At 44.5% G+C, this 12,742-nt stretch overlaps 1 long non-coding RNA gene across 1 annotated transcript; it reads left to right on the top strand.

Moving 5' to 3' along the window:
- The first annotated feature begins 148 nt into the window (after positions 1-148).
- Positions 149-7,373, top strand: LOC139049409 (uncharacterized). The gene is made up of 3 exons (XR_011508219.1): positions 149-311; positions 1,080-1,166; positions 7,259-7,373. It is a non-coding gene; the product is annotated as an uncharacterized lncRNA (long non-coding RNA).
- The last annotated feature ends 5,369 nt before the right edge of the window (positions 7,374-12,742 follow it).

Below are 12,742 nucleotides of genomic sequence, written 5' to 3' on the forward strand. Positions count from 1 at the left end.
TTTTGTGTTTGCTGTAACTAAATATGACTTAGTTCGCGTGCGCATAAGTGCCACAGACAGCTTGTGTCTCGCTGCAAACTCGCCGTGTGCGTGGCGCGCCAGCCAAATGTGGACCAACGATGTTCATGCCGTGGAATGCGTTCCCTTTGTCTCTGGTTGTCGTGGAAAGTTGGGTGGACGTCGCGAAGAAATAATGCGTATTGTTAGCGTGCCACTGCTCCTCCACTATGCACCGGTATGTCCGCTGGGAGTAACATCGAAGCATCGGCAACTTGGAGGGCGCTTTTCGACCGCGTCGTGCCATTCAAAAGGTGAGTAACCGTGCTTGCTAACTACACACGTGTTGTGCGTGCTTCTCGGTGTGGGCATAGGTTGCCTTGCGAACGTAGGAAAGAGAACTCCCACGACAACAGTGAAACCTATGCCGATGCTTGCTGGGTGTCAGATTTAGTTGCGCGAATTTATTGCCATAATGCGGAATTGAAAATCTTGATAAGCGTTTTCTTCTGATGAGAAAGATTAAGTTCGGAAATAACCGTGTTCATCATGCGCGCTTGTGCGTGAGCTCCCGCATTTCTGCTGATGTCGCATAATAACGACTCATCTACCTCTTGACCGATTCTCACTGCAATGACGTTTCCTCGCTTATAAATGATTCGACGTTGTAGATAATCTCTGCTTACAAAGTTTTCGATTTAGGAGTAGTATTAGGAGAACAGAAATGTAAGTAATCACAGCGTGCTACTGTTACAGGTTTGTTTTGAAGGGGTGTTGCCATAACTTTGACGTAACTAAACATTACAAGGGATAGTCACATAAAGTCATTAAAGAAACTCTAGAATCGTTATGTAAACAAACATTCATGTAATGCGCTGCTGCTGCGTGTAAAATTTTGCCTTGTTGAAGGGGTCCCCGTTACCGTGACATTCATCAGTGACTTCGACTTTGTGCTCTGTTGCCACCCTGCACCAGTGCAGGCATTGTTTTCGTGACTGTTTTTACATGCTCCTTGCATGTGTTCACGATGTGATGGTCTTATTCTGCCACAGCTATAAGTTAACACAGAATTCTCTTTGTAGTGGTGAAGCCGTGACCCACAACAGTGTCCACATAACCCGTGGCCATGGCTGCAGCAGCACGGCATGTAATCTGTATGGACATATCAGGTATGCTTTAAGTGTACGTGTTCACAAAAGTGGGCTTCGGTACCATTAGTGGATAAGTGTATCGACATATTACTTAATGAATCTTGCTAAATAGGCTAAATATTTATGCAACTTTATTCCACTTGCTGCTTATTTGTGTTTGTAGACATTATGCACACGTAATCTTGTCCTGTTAAAACTACACCTCGCATGTCCTGGCGTTTAGTATTTTTCTCGCATCAATTGCTTGGCTGCAAGTCCATTTTATTTTTGCCTATTACGCAGTATGTTTCATTTTTATTTTGGTTTTATTTGTTTGGAACTGTTTCTTATGCTGTAGCATATATTTCCCTGTTTTCCTTTCTGCTTATGATACACACACGTGCTGTTTTTGTCCATGTAAGAATTGGAAGTGTAGTGTGCCATATATGTCACAGGTCTAAGCACGCAGTGTGCATACCATTGTTTAACATTGATATTTACAATTATGTCTGTTTTGTTCTCAAAATAACTGTCACTGGCAAATACACATTTGATGAACTCGAATTTCTTGAAATGAAATAGGAAGGCCAGTATTCATTGTGCTGCAGTTACTTAAGTAGTGAGGTCTTTTCTGGTAAGCTTTCTATTTTTTCTCTCACTTTCTTCGTATTCTTTTCTTTGCAAGCTGCCCCTATTTATGCTGGTAGGCATTGTAGCAGTTGTGAGTGTGTCTAGTGCAGCAATGTCACAGCTAGGTTGCACACACTACAGGATACCAACAGATACCCATCACTGTTTTTGTGCATTTCTGAGAACCAGCTGTGTCCACTCGGCAAAACTTGTAGTGTCTATTTGAATTTGCCAATCAGTTCATGTAACTTTTCAGGACAACATTTACGCAGCGAGGGAAGGGAGACCACGCAACATGACCTTGGCTAACAACTGTTTAAGTTGTAGGAAGGACTAACAAAAATAGCACTCGTGCACCAGTTAATTTGAGGGATGGCAGAAGTTGTAATACAAAGGCATAAAATCATGATAAATGGTGTTTGCATAAAAAGAAGTAAGTGAATCGGCACACACTAGTTTCTATCCCTTGTAATCTACAAAGGATGCCTTTCTTCATGCATTGATAATGGGGGCTGCCTGACACTTATTGTTATTTATGTGGTGTGCCTGACTGATTTCTCTTGCCAATTTTCATCCATGGGTGAAAACAGATAAACAATCCTAATCCGGCCTGAAGCCCCATTGCGGATATGTGGGGCCAAGTCGGACGAGCATACTGGTCTTTTGAGTGAAATATGGTGCTCTCATAGGTACATATTTAGGCACCAGCCAGTCTGCACTAGGACATTGGACATTGGCACTATGTACATTTGACCACATGTGAAAGGAATACAGTACAGTGCCTCTGACACGTACTGGACAAATTTGATGCCACCTTTAACCAAGCAACCCTCGCTTGCCTCCTTGCCTTTCTCGATTCAATTTTCAATTCAATCAGTTCATGTAACTTTTCAGGACAAAATTTGCGCAGCGAGGGATGGGAGACCACACAACATGACTGCCCAGGCAGCACACCAGCATTGGTCCAACCATGGCCCAATGCTGGCAAAAATTGGTACCAATGTTGGACCAATGTTGGCATATTGGCAAAGTGCAACCCAATCCAATGCTGGTCCAGCGTTAAAGCCAAGATTGGACCAATGTTATGCCAATGCAGCAGCCATTGTGCTGCCAGCGTAGGACCAGCGTTAAAGCCAAGATTGGACCAATGTTATGCCAATGCAGCAGCCATCGTGCTGCCAGCGTAGGACCAGCGTTAAAGCCAAGATTGGACCAATGTTATGCCAATGCAGCAGCCATCGTAGGACCAGCGTTAAAGCCAAGATTGGGCCAATGTTATGCCAATGCAGCAGCCATCGTGCTGCCAGCGTAGGACCAGTGTTGAGCCATATTGTTGCCATTATTAATGCCAGCTTTGAGCCAATGCCCTTTGCATGACGAATATTCTAGATATGCTGGCTTTAGAGCACGCACATATTCTTACCGCAAACATTTTGCTAGCGGCATTTTTTGTAGCAATTGTCCCCTTACCATCTTCCTCAATAGTAGCTAGGAAAGCTCGACAAAAAGATGTCAAGAAGCAGAAGTCATATATGATTGCAAATAAAAATAAATGAATACTGAAATTGACGTTTATGACAGTTTATTTGCGAATAAATTTTCACAAACAGGCATTTTCCGTGGACCTAGATGGGTGACGCTCGGTTATCTTCAAACAGTTTATTTACAGGCACTGCCCTCCGGATAGGAATTGGGCAAGGTGCCGAGGACGGTGGGCTGGCCAGGGGTTTCAGGGCAGGGAGCTGACGTCGGTAGGCAGGTTTGTCAGTGCTTGGATGACAGCGGGCTTATCAGGCCCCCGAGGGCCACGATAACGCGGTGGTTTCGTTGATATTGCCACCATATCCCATAGCGACTTCACCATTACTTGGAGGAAATGTTTGCACTGTAAAATGAAAAGAAACATTGTCAGAAATGCTGGTATGACAAATGTATGTGGGAGAGGTTTCATTTGAAAAATCGCCATACTGCAACAATATTATAAGTCTGAGCAGAGAGTTCGAAGGGGTGAATCAAGAAACTTTCTTGCAAGAGATTTGTCAAGTAACACTTCTTAATATTTCGACATATATGGCATACCTTGTACAAGGTGTAACGTAATATTTAGAACAGACATAAAATGCGCAGGATCCGTCCGCTTTGTTTACAGCTCACACCTAGTCAGCGTAGCACTTTAAAATGAAAAATTGCAGCAAAACCTCCTGCAGCACAAAAAGCCTAGTTTCAGACTGTGTAGACACAATGCGGCCTTCGTGCGAAATTTTTAATGTGGAAACCGAGAAGTTCCGTCAAGAAACACTAGTAAAAGAAGCATTTATTATACGAAAAGAAATACTGTCAGCTGGAAATGATGCTTGACCTATACCAGTGAGAAGAAGCGTGGTTCCTCGGTATCACTAGCAGGATCAGGCCGCACGCGTGGCTTGATAAAATCATAGTCCTGGAATTTGGGTGAAATTCACAGAGATTTAGACGTGGTTCTACTACAGGCACTATTCAAAGGCTGCAAATAAAAAGAGCTCTTTAATTACAGGCACTCTACATTAGCCAGGCCTGTTTCAGTAATATATATACCGCGTGATATTGCTTGGGTGATATAGCTTGGGTGATATTACTTCTGATAAAACTTATAACATGCGCAAAACAAATGCACTCACCATTGTATGATCCATGCTTCTTTGTATCCGAGTTCATCCCACATCGAAGACGGTGGCCACGAGTGCCGACTTTTTTTCTAATTGTTGTTTCGCCTATATTTATTCTAACACTCACAAAAATTCGTGGCCATATTGCTGCGTATTTCAAGATGTAAGCTTCTCAGTAGGAATTACGACCGCAAGCGAGCATTTTTCACGAGAGGAGTGCGCTGGCAAGAACGGACGGCAAGCACTCAGGCGGTGTTGCACCCAGTCGGCGTGCTAGCGACGCATAGAAGGAAAGAGTGAAAGGAAAGGGTGAACGAAGAATACGGCGTAAACGCCACTTTCCCCCGCTGGACCTAGCCCGAACGGGTTTTGGGGTGGCAGCGATGGAGGGCGACAAGGAGGACAATAGTGATCCCGCCGCTTTCCCCCATGCTTCCGAGAGCACCCAATTCGACACAGCAGCTTATGGCTGTCTGAACGCTTGACTGATAGCATTGACCAGGCTCACCTGGGTGCGTGGGGGAGAGGCAAGGGGGGGCTGAAGGACGGAAAGCTAGGCCGAAAAAAAAATCCGGAATGCGCCGTGCCAACTAAAGGCAAAGACAAGAGGTTGTTGACACGCAAATGCCAAAACGTGCAATTAATTTTTTTTTCTGTCAGGGGCATTCATACAAGGAGCTTACTACACATGCACGAACAAACAAATATATTAGAATAGCATCATGATGTCGCCGCAACATGCCATGCATGCTAAACAAACAAACAATAGTTTCACTAATGCATATGTGCTCCATCTCGATGAAATATAAAACGGTTCCATTAGCTCTGAGGCACTGTAATTCTCGATTCTCCTCAGAATCCTGACCCACTAAAGCCACGGAGCGTACATGCAAAAAATACAATGCGCAGGCAAATTCGCAATACCGTTGCTTCTTATGGAAAGCTCAAGTTCTTATTCAGAATCAATAAAGCAGCGGCTAAATTTATGCGACTTCCCCTGCTTGCTACGTGGTACACTGGCTTTTCTCTTTAGGGGACACATTTCGGTAAAGGAGAAGTGCAATAATGGAGGTGTACCATTCATGGAGTTGACATGGGAGAACATATTTTTGGTTCCTGTGCAGTGTGCCTGTGATCAGTGCGTTAGTTTTCAAAACACGTTGTTCAATCTCAGCAAGTCGTAGAGCACTAAAAGCCGACAAGGCGAAAATTAGCTTATTACGGGCCAATGTCCTCCAAAGAAAGCAAACTAGTAACCCATATTGGCAAATCCATACGAAAGTCGGTCCAATAATTCCCGCCTTGTTGAACGGCAGTGCCAATATTGTTTACTGACTGTGTAAAGTGGGCCAACATTGGATCTCTATCAGAATGGCACAGCCAATATTGTTTACTTTCTGTGTAAAGTGGGCCAACATTGGATCTCTATCAGAATGGCACAGCCAATATTGTTTGCTGACTGTGTAAAGTGGGCCAACATTGGATCTCTATCAGAATGGCACAGCCAATATTGTTTACTGACTGTGTAATGTGGGCCAACGTTGGATCTCTATCAGAATGGCACAGCCAATATTGGCGCCACGCTGTTAACCTTAGGCCAACATTGGGCCAGGAACCAGAATGGCACTGCCAATATTGGAACCACGCTGTTAATCTTAGGCCGTCATTGGGCCAAGATGTGCCAATATGTTTCCAACGTTGGCCCAACCTGACGTGCCACCTGGGTGTTGTGCATATGCTGCCTAATTTATTTTTGCTGGAAATATATGTGCATTGCAATCCACAAGTGAATTGACAAAGGCACCCAGGCATTGGAGGCTTGCTTAGTTAAAGATACCCAAAATTTGTTTTGTATCTCTGAGGGGCAATGTAGGCTATTCTTTTGATCACGTGCATATTTGGTCCAATGTACATTGGGCACGCTGACTAGCCGGTGCCTCAGCATGCGCCTAGGAGAGCACCATAATTCACTCAAAGGACCACTGTGCTCGTCCCATTTGACCATGCATTGACACGACAAGCCGTGCACTAGATTTAGATTGTTTATCTGTTTCGTTCGCCTATGGCAACCGATTGATACAACAAAATCAGTGAGGAATACCACATCCAAAAATGGGACATGTGTCAGTCAATGCTCATTATGATTGCATGACAAAGAGGAATACTCAATAATGACGTGGGATAGCAACCACCATGCTTATTTATTAAATTATTTTTATGCAAGCTTGTTCGTCATGCTTCTACGCATTTGTTTTTCAACTTGTGCCCTCCCTCTGAAAGCAGCGCTCGGGTTTAAATGATAAAAACACCAGACATGGTGGGGTGTATGTCTTGAATTGGATGTATGCCGTCATTCAGGAGGCCAACACATGCATGACATAGTAGGCTTGGAATGTATGAGAACTGTGCCCGTAGCTGATGCAAATATTCTGTAACGCCTCGCACTTGGATGTCTCTGGGATGCATTGGGTTGCCCGTGCACAAACACTCCTACGCTCATTTCCAAGCCAAGTAATTAGTGAGATTTTCTCATTCACGCTAGCAATCCACAGACACTGCTGTCTTTTGTCAAGTAGAAACCGATATAGCTGAACTAGTTCACGAAATGTACACACGCCACAGCTGATCCACGTTGCACGTTTTTACAGCCAAGAGCAATTTCTGCTTACTGTAGTTACTGCTTCACCCAAAGGCCACACAGTGGTTCCTTAACAACTTTGTGTGAACCGACCCCACATAAATTTTTCGCAGAACTATCTATAACATCTCCAGATCGTTCTGCAGCAAGTGATACAGCGTGTATTTCTGTGGTTGATTGCCAAGTTTTGTTAATTTTCTGTGCTTTCTACCATGCAGGGTACACGTGCACTTACTTCAAGATGACGACACTCCACCTCAAGAACAGCCTCTCCTCAGTGATAAGTAGCGAGATTAAATGAAAGGAAAATATCACATCCGTAACCAGACTGATACTCTGTTTTCCTTCCATTTAACCTCCTTCTGCATTTAAGGAAGTATTGATATGCCCAATAAATGTTTTTGTTAAATATCTTTCTTTGAGTAATGTCTAACATGCAGCATATGTAGGACCCATGTAAATGTTGACAAAAGTGCTGCATCTTCGCTCGACATACATACATGCATACAGGCTGCATATATCAAGCACCAAAGACAGTCACGCACAGGTAACATATTTAAATAAGGTCTGAGTGCCATTGGGACACATGAGAAAATGTTACCATACGTGGTGGCCAATTTTGTTATAGGAGTAATATGAGCACCAGCAGTCTAATGTATAAGCTCATCAGAGATTCATTAGGAAGCATGAGAAAGTCACAAGAAAACTGCTTTGGAGCGCACATTAGGAACACATTTCATGCTCACAAGAAAAACACTCGTCAAGAATTCTACAGAAAGACGGTGGCCAATATGTTATAGAATGACATTAGGAATACATCAGAAAATTCCAAAGAAACTCATCAGAAAGTCTAATGGCTTTGATGTCAAAACTCGTCAGACTTTCTTGTGAAACTCATCTCATATTTTCATAAGGGTGCGAAGGCTACGACGCAGTGGGGCGTTCACGCCCACAACGCTCCGCCTCATAAAATGTTACCGTGGAGCACAGTTGACATTTTAAACAAAAAATTACATTGTGGGGTTTTACCTGCCATAACCACGATCTGCTTGTGAGTCACGCCGTAGTGCGGGACTCGGGAAATATGGACCACCTAGGCTTCCTTAACGTGCACCTTAACTCAAGTAGACGAGTGTTTTCGTCCCCATTGAAATACGGCTGCCGTAGCCGCGATTTGATCCCGCGAACTTGCGCGTACCGACACAACTCCATAGCCACTAGGCCACCACGGCGGGTAGTACAAATTTCATTTTAGATGTAAACGAAGACACCATGGCTTCCGCCTTTGGTGCCTGCGACGCGCTAAGCATAAGGCAAAAGGCGAGCCGCAGTGCGCTTGGCCAGTGGACTCGTGGCAGCACCCCGCGGCGGCCGCGGTGTCTGCGCCATGAAGCCGACAGCAGCTTGATGCCAGCTATCGGCCAATATACTAAGGGAATGGCGAAATAGTGCGTCTAGAAGAGAGTGAGGACAGGGCCTGCTGTCGAAAAGAGAGGGTTTGAGAGAAAGGTCACTTCGCGATCCGTTGCGAGCTCTACGCATATGATGTGAAAATTTTTCTTAGCGAGTGCAGTCTATTCATAGGAGGGTTTTATCGGCCTCTGAATTGCGACACCACCTTCGTCGAAAACCACAAGGAGTTCTTGCACGCCTATAGGAATGAGCGCTCCAGTACGCTACTTGCGGGAGATTTTATTGTTCCATCGGTAAACTGGAATAATGAATTCCTCGAGCCCCTCTCAAGTGCTTCTGAGCCTTTCGTAGATATAGTAGCGCTTCAGAACCTTTCACAGTTTGCCAAAGAACCTACCCGTATTGAAAACAATACGTTATCAATTCTGGACCTTTTCCTTCCAAATGCTGCCACTGTCGGCTGCAACCAGCAAAATCGGGTATCGAAGGTACAGCAGATCACAAAATTGTGTAGCCTACGTTGGAAGTGAATTTTGCCCCACAGACTGAAAAAAATAAGAAATAATTGTTGCAGTTTTCTCGCGTGCCAGTGATATTGATGTATTGGACGCACTAGGAGGCAATGTTTTCTGAATTTCATGCCATGTGTGAATCAAACAAACATTCCATTGATCAAATGTGGGACTACTTCAAGTTCCTGGCTCTGAAATGTATCCGTGACTTCGTACCTGTCAAGCGAAAAATGCTGCGGAAGCGCAATCCTTGGGTAACAAAAGAAATAGAACCAATGGAACGGAATCTCAAAAAGGCAAGAAAACAACACAAGCAACGCCCAACTCTTCCCACGAGCGATAAGCTTCTCGGCTTCCGTATATTATTAGCTAATAAGGTAAAAAAAATCAAGAGCATACTACCAATAAATACTAAAAAAATTTCTTGTCTCATCCCCAGGAAAGTTCTGGCACCGTTGATCGCCCAAAAACAAAGTTGCGCCCAAACTCTGTATCGATCATACATCTTCTAACCGACACTGCCGAAATCGCAGATGCACGCAACCAATACTTCTGCTCAGTGTTTACGCGTGATGACGGTATCAGCACACCGTTCCCTAGCTATGAACACACTCTGCCGATTGGTGATGTTAGAATTACTGAGGAAGGTGTGTTAGCACTTATTGCCCGGAGCTGATGGAATCCCGAATGCGTTTCTTTTCCGGTAGGCCGTGGTGTTCTAAGTATTTAACCTTAATATTCCAGAAATCACTGTATGCGAGCCAATTCCAGCCGATTGGAAGTACGCAAAAGTAATCCGCATACCAAAAACGGAAAATCTGTCTCTTCTTACATCATACGGCCGGATCAATATCTTTACTCTGCACATGCGCTAAATCCCTCGAACGCATCACTTTCAAACACATTTCCAAGACAACATGGTTTCCGGTGAGGTTTTTCAACCCTAACTCTGCTCACGGAAACAGTTGGCTTAGCGACAGCTTTAATAGACAAGGCGATATTGACTTAATATTTCTTGATTTCGAAAAAAAGCATTTGTCCGCGTCTCTCACTCCAAACTACTACTTAAACTAAAACCCATTTTGAAGAAAGACATCGTAGCTAACTGGATTGCAGAATACCTCACATTACGGAAACAGTGTGTTCAAGTCAACGATGGAGCTTCGACACCCGCAACTGTAGACTCGGGCATTCCACAAGTATCGGGGCCACCCTTGCTCGTTTTAATATATGCTGTCATCAGTGGCATACACATTAATTGCAGATGACTACAAGTTGTACAACAAAATACGCATTTCAAATGGTCAGGAAGCTTTAAACACCTCCATGTTTTCAATGCAAACATGGTGCTCCAAATTGCGGATAAGTATATTAATCGCAAAAAGACTGTTGCCATGACCATTGCTCACAAAAAGAATCACTTAACCTTTACTTATAGCATTAGCAACTGGTCTTTATTTATCATGTGTACATGTACAGTAATAATTAGATCTTAGGGGGAACGAGCATGTAAAATACATTATTAATAAAGCAATCAAGAAACCACCCTTTTTAGGCGATAAATAAGAAACGCATCACCTGAAATAAAACATTTAGCGAATAAAACAGTTGTCTGACCCATTCTAGAGTACACTGCGAATGTCTTGGATCCTCACACAAAAGAAGCGTACGGTGAGGGGCTAGTTGGTATGACATTATGAGAACAAAGAAGAACTGCGCAAAAAAAACAAGACAGAGAAAGAACCACACGACACAGGCGCAGTGTCGTGTGGTTCTTTCTCTGTCTTGTTCTTTTTTGCGCAGTTCTTCTTCGTTCTCACACACAAACCAGCATCACTAAAATTAGACAGTCGGAAGAAAATCAGCTAGGTTTATTTTCAATTCGTACAGCTGGCGTACGTCCCCATCACATCTTCCAGAAGCTGCAGAATTGGAAAACTTTGCAACAAGGCGTTACCAGGACAGAATGAAATTTTTTTTTACTTACTTCAGCTCCTCTCAGCACAAGATATACCACTACAGCTCAAAGAAGACCTCTTGGACCACCTAGAACGCCACAAAAAGTTCTCTATTTTAACAATAGATGTAAAAGGAGCCTTCGATAATGTGAAGCATGAAGCAATCCTCCAAAATCTCCAAGATTCATACTGCGGAATCCGGACCTACCAATACGTACACGACTTTCTCAAAAATCGCACGGCTACGGTGGGTATAGGCAACATCCGAAGCGACAAGTTTGAAATGCCCAACAAAGGAACTCCACAAGGGTCAGTCATTTCACCTTTGCTGTTCAATCTCGCAATGATTAAGCTCCCACAACAACTCGATGGCATCGAAGATTTGCGCCACGCAATATACGCCGACGATAGAACGTTATGGACAAAAGCGTCCACAACCAGCCAACAGCAAACTACCCTCAAAGAGGCAATCGATCAGATAGAACAGTACCTCTCAAAATGCGGTCTCCAGTGCGCCTCCGAAACATCGGAGCTACTTATACTAAAGGCAAGGACCCGGGGAAGACCACCAGGCTACGTCGCTCCAGATCCCAACGTCAGACTCAATGTAATCGATATCCCTCAAGTTGCCTCCCTCCGCGTCCTTGGCCTCAGAATACATAAAGACGGTTCTGGGGCAGCTACACTTCCGAAGCTTCAGAAGACCCTAACACAAGCAACCTATCTCATTCGACGTATAAGCACCGAAAGAAGAGGACTTAAAGAGCAAGAAACCGTCCAATTAATCCAAGCACTCCTTATAAGCCGGATCACATATGGCACCCCGTATCTACTCCTCAAGAAAGCTGAAATTGAAAAACTCAACATCATCATCAGAAAAGCAATCAAGAGCGCACTAGGACTCCCCTGTACGACCTCAACCACGACACTCCTCAAACTTGGCCTCCATAACACCTGGGAAGAAATGAGCGAAGCGCACAGAGCCAGCCAGCTGGAACGCCTTAAGCTGACTCAAACAGGCAGAGCAGTACTTCGCAAGCTCGCATACAGCGAAAACTTCATAGCAGACTCAGACGCGACAGCCCGATTGCCGCCACTTCTTCGTGACTCTATCTCAGTCGCTCCAATACCTCGCAACATGCATGCAACATACCACAAAGACAGAAAACAAGCAAGAGTTAGAGCGCTGAGCAAGAAATACTCAAAAAACCCGAACACAACATATACAGATGCGGCAAAATACCCAGGTAGAAGAGCATACGCAATTACCGTGACCAACAACCAAGGGAAGGAGCTAATCGCTGCCACCATACCGGCCAGAAATCCAGAAACGGCGGAGGAAGTGGCCATCGTCTTCGGCATCGCCACATGCAAAGACACAGCAGTCATCTTGAGCGACTCCCAAACGGCATGTAGAAACCTACGAAAAGGCCGAATTTCTGCCGCAGCAGTGAAGATTCTAAAAGAAATAACAAGACCCCAAGAACTACCCGACACCTACGTCGCATGGACCCCAGGCCACGAACACCTGGCAGGAAACGAAGCAGCACATGCTGCCGCCCGAGCGCATACCAGCCGGGGTTTCCTGCCGCACGGTCGCCGGAAAGCGACGAGGGTGGAGGACATTCCCATCAACTACGCCGTAATATTGCAACATTACCGACTGGAAAGAAGACAATATCCTCCACCTCATCCAAAATTAAGCAAGGAAGAAGCCACCGCCCTCTGCATACTACAAACAAATACGTATGTACATGGAATTACCATGCACCGAATGCACCCCACGAAATTCTCATACCTATGCCGGTATTGTGACGCA

This window comes from Dermacentor albipictus, chromosome 9, assembly GCF_038994185.2.
Source record: "Dermacentor albipictus isolate Rhodes 1998 colony chromosome 9, USDA_Dalb.pri_finalv2, whole genome shotgun sequence".
Taxonomy (NCBI): Eukaryota; Metazoa; Arthropoda; class Arachnida; order Ixodida; family Ixodidae; genus Dermacentor; species Dermacentor albipictus.